Raw genomic sequence first — 8,165 nt, 5'->3', positions numbered from 1 at the left:
ATTCCAGAACATTGGTTCTCTAAAGTTCCAAAGTGCGGTCGCACACATTTTTCTACGGACCACACTATTTTGAGTGTGGTCCGCACTTTTCATGCAATATTTTAGCCCTAAGTTTAAGATCCGCGGACCGCACAAATTTGTGTGCGGCCGCACAATTTGAAATTACGCAGCACTGACTCTGTGTTTTGCAAGTTTTTCACAATTTAGACATGGTATTTGCAATTAAACATGATTAATGATCTACCCATGCCCCAATGAACATATATGATACTACCCACATGATTTTAAGCACACATGACTAACAATTGATATTTTAGGTCTAAAAATAACTCTACCACAAAAGAACAAAAACTAAAAGAAATTGAAAAATCTAAAGAAGTAATGAACATACCAGTTATGAAGGATGCAAGTAAGAATCTACACTGATAAAATGAAGGAAGATTGTGAACTAATTGAACGTGCATTGTGTTTGCTTTGGGTTCAGGAACTCAGAGTGTGTAAAATTGTGAATAGTGAATTGAGGTTCTATTTATAGGTTGACCAAGTCACCCCAAACCTAAGGTGAGTGCGGCCGCACAATTTTGAGTGCAGACCGCACTCTTTACCTGGACCTTGATGCAACTCTGAGGTCCGCACAAAAGTGAGTGCGGCCACAAAATTTGTGTTGACCGCACAATTTTGTGTGCGGCCGCAGATTGGCTATGAATTTTGATAGGCCATCTTCAGAGAACTTGCAATTTTGGTCTTCCAGTTGTGCGATCGCACACAGAATTGTGCGGCCGCAGAGTGATTTTTGCTGCTGCCTTTAGAATTATGCGGTCCCCACTTTTTCAACACTTAGCCAATTATGACACAGTCCCTACAATGCACATCCATTCCTGCATACACTTCAAAACTAGTTAGCATAAAACAAAGTCTATCTAATGAAAAAGAAAAAGAAAAAGAAAAATACACATGGGTTACCTCCCAAGAAGTGCCTGATTTAACGTCGCGGCACGACGCAGATTACCAATCATTTGAAATAAAGAACCTCCACGATGTGGCCATCATCAACCTTTCCAAGATAGTGTTTTACCCGGTGCCCATTGACTCTAAACACCTCATCATTTTTATTCTTCAAGTCTAAAGCACCAAAGGGGTTTACATTCACCACTTCAAATGGGCCACTCCATTTAGAATTCAACTTGCCCAGAAACATCCGTAACTGAGAATTGAATAATAACACAAGATTACCTTCTTTAAACTCCTTGTTTCGGATGTACTTGTCATGGAGGTACTTCATCTTGTCCTTTTATAAGGACGAACTTGAATATGCATGGTACCAGAATTCATCAAACTCATTCAATTGTGCCACCCTTAAGTTGGCGGTGACATCCCATTCAAGATTAGGCTTCTTCAATGCCCACATAGCCTTGTGCTCAAGTTCCTCCGGTAGGTGACAAGATTTCCCTAATACTAACTGATATAGAGACATACCAATCGGTGTTTTATAAGCTATCCTATAAGCCCAAAGAGCATCATCAAGTTTCTTTGACCAATCCGTCCGGTTGGCATTCACAGTCTTTGACAAAATACTCTTGAACTCCCGGTTGGAGACTTCGACTTGCCCACTTGCTTGAGGATGATAGGGAGTCGACACTTTGTGAGTGACACCATACTTTGTGAGTAAGGTATCAAAAGCTTTGTTACAAAAGTGCGATCCCCCATCACTAATAATGGCCATTGGGGTACCAAATCTCGTGAAGATGTTCTTTTTCAAAAATGCCACCATACTTCGAGCTTCATTGTTGGGTAAAGCCAAGGCTTCAACCCACTTTGACACATAATCCAAAGCTACCAATATGTAAGTGTTCACACAAGAGCTCACGAACGGACCCATGAAATCAATGCCCCACACATCAAAAATGTCAACCTCCAAGATGGTGGTGAGGGGCATCTCATTCTTCTTAGAAATCCCACCGGCCTTTTGACATTCATCACAACGCTTGACTAGATCGCTAGTGTCCTTGTAAAGAGTAGGCCAATAGAATCCTCAACTCAACATTTTTTTGTCGTTCTAGCTCTACCATGGTGACCACAATATGGTGAAGAGCGGCAAGCCTCAATAATTTCCCTTTGTTCCTCCTCCGGCACACATCGTCGAATCACACCATCGGTACAAATTCGGAAGAGATACGTCTCATCCCAATAATAGTCAAGGCAATCCCGTTTGAGCTTCTTCCTTTGGTTTGAAGAGAACTCATTCGGTACAATACCACTCACAAGATAATTGGCTAAGTCGGCGAACCATGGCATCCCGATCATTGAAATGGCTAGAAGTTACTCGTTGGGGAAGGAATCATTTATCTCAAGGCCGTCATGTGGCATCCCCTCCTCCTCCAAATGAGACAAGTGGTCCGTCACTTGATTTTTACTACCCTTGCGGTCTTGAATCTCTATATCAAAATCTTGCAATAGAAGCACCCACCGCATTAATCTTGCTTTAGAATCTTTCTTGCTCATCAAATATCAAAGTGCCGTATGGTCGGTGTGTACAATCACCTTTGTACCCATCAAATACAGGCAAAACTTCTTCATAGCAAAGACAATAGCAAGGAGCTCTTTTTCGGTCACTATGTAGCTGACTTGGGCATCATTCATGGTCTTACTAACATAGTAGACCAGATGGAAGATTTTGTTGATACGTTGCACCAAAACTACTCTGACCACCATATCACTTGCGTCACACATGAGCTCAAAAGGCAAGTTCCAATCTGGCGCGGTGATAATAGGAGTAGTAGTCAACTTGAACTTGAGCAATTCGAATGCTTTCATACAATCCTCATTGAAATGGAACTTGGCATCCTTCTCCAAAGGTTTATACAAGGAGTTCACCACCTTAGAAAAGTCATTGATGAATCAGTGATAGAACCCCACATGACCCAAGAAGCTCCTCACTCCCTTCACGGATGTAAGGGAGGGAGTTTGGAGATCACCTCAATTTTGGCCTTGTCGACCTCAATACCATGCTTTGAAATTTTGTGGCCGAGGACTATGCCTTCTTCGACCATGAAGTGATATTTCCCCAATTCAAAACCAAGTTTGTCTCCTCACGTCTTGCCAAGACCTTATCTAAGTTGTTCAAGCAATCATTGACAGAATTCCCAACCATAGAGAAATCATCCATAAAGACCTCAAGAAAATCCTCCACCATATCGGTGAAGATGGCCATCATACACCGTTGAAAAGTCGTCGGTGCATTGCATAACCCAAATGGCATCCACGAGAATGCGAAAGTACCATAGGGACAGGTGAAAGTAGTCTTCTCTTGGTCCTTAGGAGCAATAAGAATTTTATTGTAACCGGAATATCCATCAAGGAAATAATAAAAAGCTCGTCCGACCAACCTATCAAGCATTTGATCAAGAAATGGAAGCGGAAAATGATCTTTCCGAGTGATTTGTTTGAGCTTCCTATAGTTCATGCAAACTCTCCACCCGGTGACCATTTTTGTGGGGATCAACTCGTTCTTGTCATTTGTTACCACATTCATGCCCCCTTTCTTTGGGACACATTGCACCGGAGAGGTCCACGAGCTATCGGAAATGGGGTAAACAACCCCGGCATCCAACCATTTTATGATCTCCTTCTTCACCACCTCTTGCATTGCTTCATTTAATCTTCTTTGATGTTCAATGGAGGGTTTGGCATCCTCCTACAAAATAATCTTGTGCATAAAAAAGGCGGGGCTTATACCCCGAATATCCGCCAGTGCCCATCCTATAGCTTTCTTCCTCTTTTGAAGCACCGCCAAAGTAGAATCTACTTGCACGTTAGTCAAGCAAGAGGAAAGAATAACATGTAAAGTAGAACATGGGCCAAGAAACTCATACCTGAGATGTGAAGGCAATGACTTTAACTCCAAAGTGGGAGGCTCCTTGAGTGAGGGCTTTGTTGGAGGAGTTTTCCATTTTTCAAGATCTAAGGATAATTTTCGGGGTTTATAAGTATACGACCCCATTCCCTGTAATGCATTTACACATTCCACAAAGCCTTCCTTCTCATCATCATCATGATTAAGCAATACGGCTTCCAAAGTGTCATCAACATTCATCATGGCACTAGCATCATCAACAATCACCTCGGTCACTAAGTCCACAAACGAACAAACTTCATTACTATTTGGTTGCCTCATAGATTTGCATACATGGAAAACCACCTTTTCATCATCCACCCAGAAGGTGAGCTCACCGGCTTCCACATCAATAACAGCCTTCCCCATAGCAAGGAAAGGTAAACCTAAGATAATAGGCACCTCATAGTCCACTTCGCAATCAAGAATCACAAAGTCCGCCGGGAGGATGAACTTATTAACACAAACCAACACATCATCAATAATACCCAATGGCCTCTTCATAGTACGATCCGCCATTTGTAACCTCATAGATGTGGGTCTTGATTTCCCAATTCCCAAAGTTTTGAACACCGAGTAGGGCATCAAATTGATACTCGCCCCTAGATCACATATAGCTTTGACAAAGTTAGCGCTTCCAATAGTGCAAGGGATTGTGAAAGCGCCGGGACTTTCCAATTTCGGATCTATTGAGTGCACAATAACACTCACTTGATGTGTCATCTTGATAGTCTCATAATTCATTGATCTTTTCTTTGTCACCAAATCCTTCATGAACTTTGCATAACCGGGCATTTGTTCCAACGCCTCAACCAATGGCACATTAATGGATAACCTCTTCATCGTGTCAATAAACTTCTTGAATCAGTTCTCACTATTTTGCTTGGCGAGCCTTTGAGGGTATGGAGGAGGAGGCCTTGACATTGGTTCCTTGTCCTTTGGCACTACCGGTTTCAGTATGTCAATCACGTGTTCCCTAGATGGGTCCACTTCTTCTTGGGTCTCCTCCACACTCTCATCAATATCAATTCTCACTTCTTCATTAGCTTGAACCACATTGCTTGGAATCTCATCTTCTTGAACCACTACATCATCATCCACAATTCTTCTTTGATTTGAGGTGGTTGTATCTCCACCTCTTCCACTCCTTGTTGTTACGGCCATGGCATGTCCTGTGTTGTTCCCACCCTTCGGGTTCACCACCGTATCACTAGGTAGTGCCCCCTTAGGACGAGTGTTTAAAGCTTGCGAGATTTGCCCCAATTGAACTTCCAAATTACGGATTGAAGTGTTGTGAGAGGCTAATTGAGCATCGGAGTCGGAATTTTTCTCCATCATTTTTTTGAACATATTTTCAATCCGTCCCATCTCATTGTTGGAAGAAAATAGAACCTTGAGACGGATAGGGAGGCGAGTTTTTTGGCTGTTGATACATCGGGGGCCTTTGAAAGCCCGGCCCCCGATTCCCTTGGTTATTGTTCCAATCCCCTTGGTTGTTGCCTCCCCAATATCCTTGATTGTTGCCACCCCAATTGCCTTGGTTGCCTTGATTGTTCCAATTGCCTTGATTATTGTTATTCCTCCAATTACCTTGATTGTTGGTACCACCACTCCAATTGCCTTGGTGGTTTTGATTGTTCCAATTTCCTTGATTTCCTTGAGATCGCCATTGTTGTTGATTCGGGCCTTGAGAGTTGTTCCTTTGCCCTTGGTAGTTATTCACATATTGCACTTCTTCCTCTTGCTCATTGTATGATTCGTCTTGGTCAAACCCACTATCATCTTACATAAATTATTCCACACGGTTTTCCACTTGTTGACCCTTTTGCCTTCGCTTGTTCATCATTATATTGACACCTTCCATTGCATTTACTTGCTTAGGACCTTGAACCTGTTGAAATTGAGCTTTGTCCAATTGATTCATTGTAGTGGTCAACTCGGCAATTGCTTGCCCATGATCATGCAATTCTTTATATAGGTGAATCACATTTGGATCACCTTGAGGAACATTTACTCTACTTTACCATGCCGATGAAGTATCCCCCATTTCATCTAATATTTCACAAGCTTCGGCATATGGTGTTGTCATTAAATTTCCACCGGAAAGTTGATTGACCACGCATTGATTGGTAGTATTGATCCCCTTGTAGAAGGTTTGTTGAATCATAGCCTCAGTCATGTCATTATTCGGGCACTCTTTCACCATAGCGCGGTACCTCTCCCATATCTCGTGCAAAGGCTCATTGGATTCTTGTTTGAATGCTAGAATCTCGTCTCTAAGAGTAGCCATATGCCCGGGAGAAAAGAACTTGGCAATGGATTTTTCCGCCAATTCATCCCATGTATGGATAGAATGGTTTGACAATCTTTCTAACCAGTCCAAGGCTTTCCCCCATAGAGAGAAGGGAAATAGCCTCAACCTTAGAGCATCATCGGAGACGTTGGTCTGTTTAATCCCCCAGCAAGTATCCAAAAATCCTTTTAAATGTTTGTACGCATTTTGGTTCGGAGCCCCGGTGAAGAATCCCTGTTGCTCAACCAATGTGAGCTTAATATTTGTGATTTGAAAGTTTCCCGCCCTAATGCGGGGCGGGACTATGGCACTTGTGTACCCTTCATTCAGCACACCCGGTGTGGAGCCGCTCTTGGTGGATTTGGGGGTGGAATGAGAATATTTTCTTGAGGGGGTAGGCCTTGTCTATTTACTTGAGGCTCAAGAGGAACCTCCTCAACTTGGTCATCTTTCACATCCACATCCCCCAAAGGCATGTTTCCGAGAGTATCATTTTTTAGAGCCATTTTTGTACCTACAATCGATTCACAAAAAGGTTAGTAACCCAGAAGGAAAAGAAGACAAATCACACACAAAACCAAATATATAGCTAAATTTGTTTTTAGCTCCACGGCAACGGCGCCAAAAATTTATGTCGCCCAAACTCACACCACTAATTGGGATTGTGAGGTGGCCGATGCAATTATAAATACCCAACACGAGTCATGGTCAATTCCACAGAGAGCTTTATGTTGTATTAGGTATATACCTAGTCTAAGTATATGACGTGCCCAAGATTTTACTTCCACATATTCGATTGTTTCTTTTCTACTCCTAAATCTTATGCTAATGTTGTAATTGTAAAGCTAAGAAACAATGTTTTTGGTATTGTTGTTTTTCAGGTTATAAAAGATCTAGGGTTGTAACTTCCACTTAGTGGGTTACCTAACGGATTGAGAGATTTAGGGCATGTTTGGTTGGTCGGGATACAATATAGCAATCACACGCGATTACTCACTCTATACCTCTCGGTAGTTTGAGTGATTTTGCTTAATTTGGCTTTCTCAAGTCCAAATGGTTATTTCACAAAACAAGTGATAGATGATCAAGTCGGGTCTTACTATCGCTAGATTCGACCCTTTAATATGGGCTATCAATTTCTTGAGTTCACCCCAATTTCTTGTTAGCCAAGTTTTTCTAGACTTAGTCTCTCTTTCTCAAGTAGAGACTAAGTCAATTAGGCATGAATCAATGTTTGCAACCATCAATTCTCAAATTCAAGCAAGAACTAGGCTAAATATCATATACCCAATCATAAATATGCGCTAAATCAATCACCCATTAAGTATCCATACTAGGGTTGGGTCACAACCCTAGCTAAGAGTTTAGCCACTCATAGAAAATGAAGAAATTAAAGATGAAACTAAGATAAAACTCATAATAGATGATTAAGGGAAGAAAATCTAATGTTAAAATAATAAACTATTACAAAGTTACCCAAAACAGTAAAGAAAAACGGCTATCTATTCTCAGGTGTTCTCTGCTTAACCTAAATTTGACAAAAAGAGCTATTTATACCAAACTGAAATTATCGGACAAAATTGCCCCTGCGGAGATTCTGCGGCTGCACAATTATGTGTGTGGTCCGCACTTTGACACTAGCTTGACAGGATGGACTTCTGCGTCCGCACAATTTTGGGTTGCGGCCGCACTTCTTCAAATTCCGCGATTCGCACATTTCTGAGTGTGGCCACACTCTCGAATTTTAGCTTTGACATGCAAGACTTCTACGGACCGCATATTTCTGAGTGTGGCCGCACTTTTGATTCTGCGGTCGCACAATAATGGTATGGTCCGCACTTCTTCATGACTCCATAATCCATCTCTCTGAACCTCATCTTCTACGGTCGCACAATAATTATGCGGTCCGCACTTTGCATAGAAATTTTGTCAGAGGCTTCCTCATGTTCTGTAGCTGCACTCAATATTGTGCGGTCCGTA

Source organism: Nicotiana tabacum, chromosome 2, assembly GCF_000715075.1.
Source record: "Nicotiana tabacum cultivar K326 chromosome 2, ASM71507v2, whole genome shotgun sequence".
In the NCBI taxonomy this organism is placed as follows: domain Eukaryota; kingdom Viridiplantae; phylum Streptophyta; class Magnoliopsida; order Solanales; family Solanaceae; genus Nicotiana; species Nicotiana tabacum.
Note: the sequence above shows the minus strand (reverse complement) of the source record.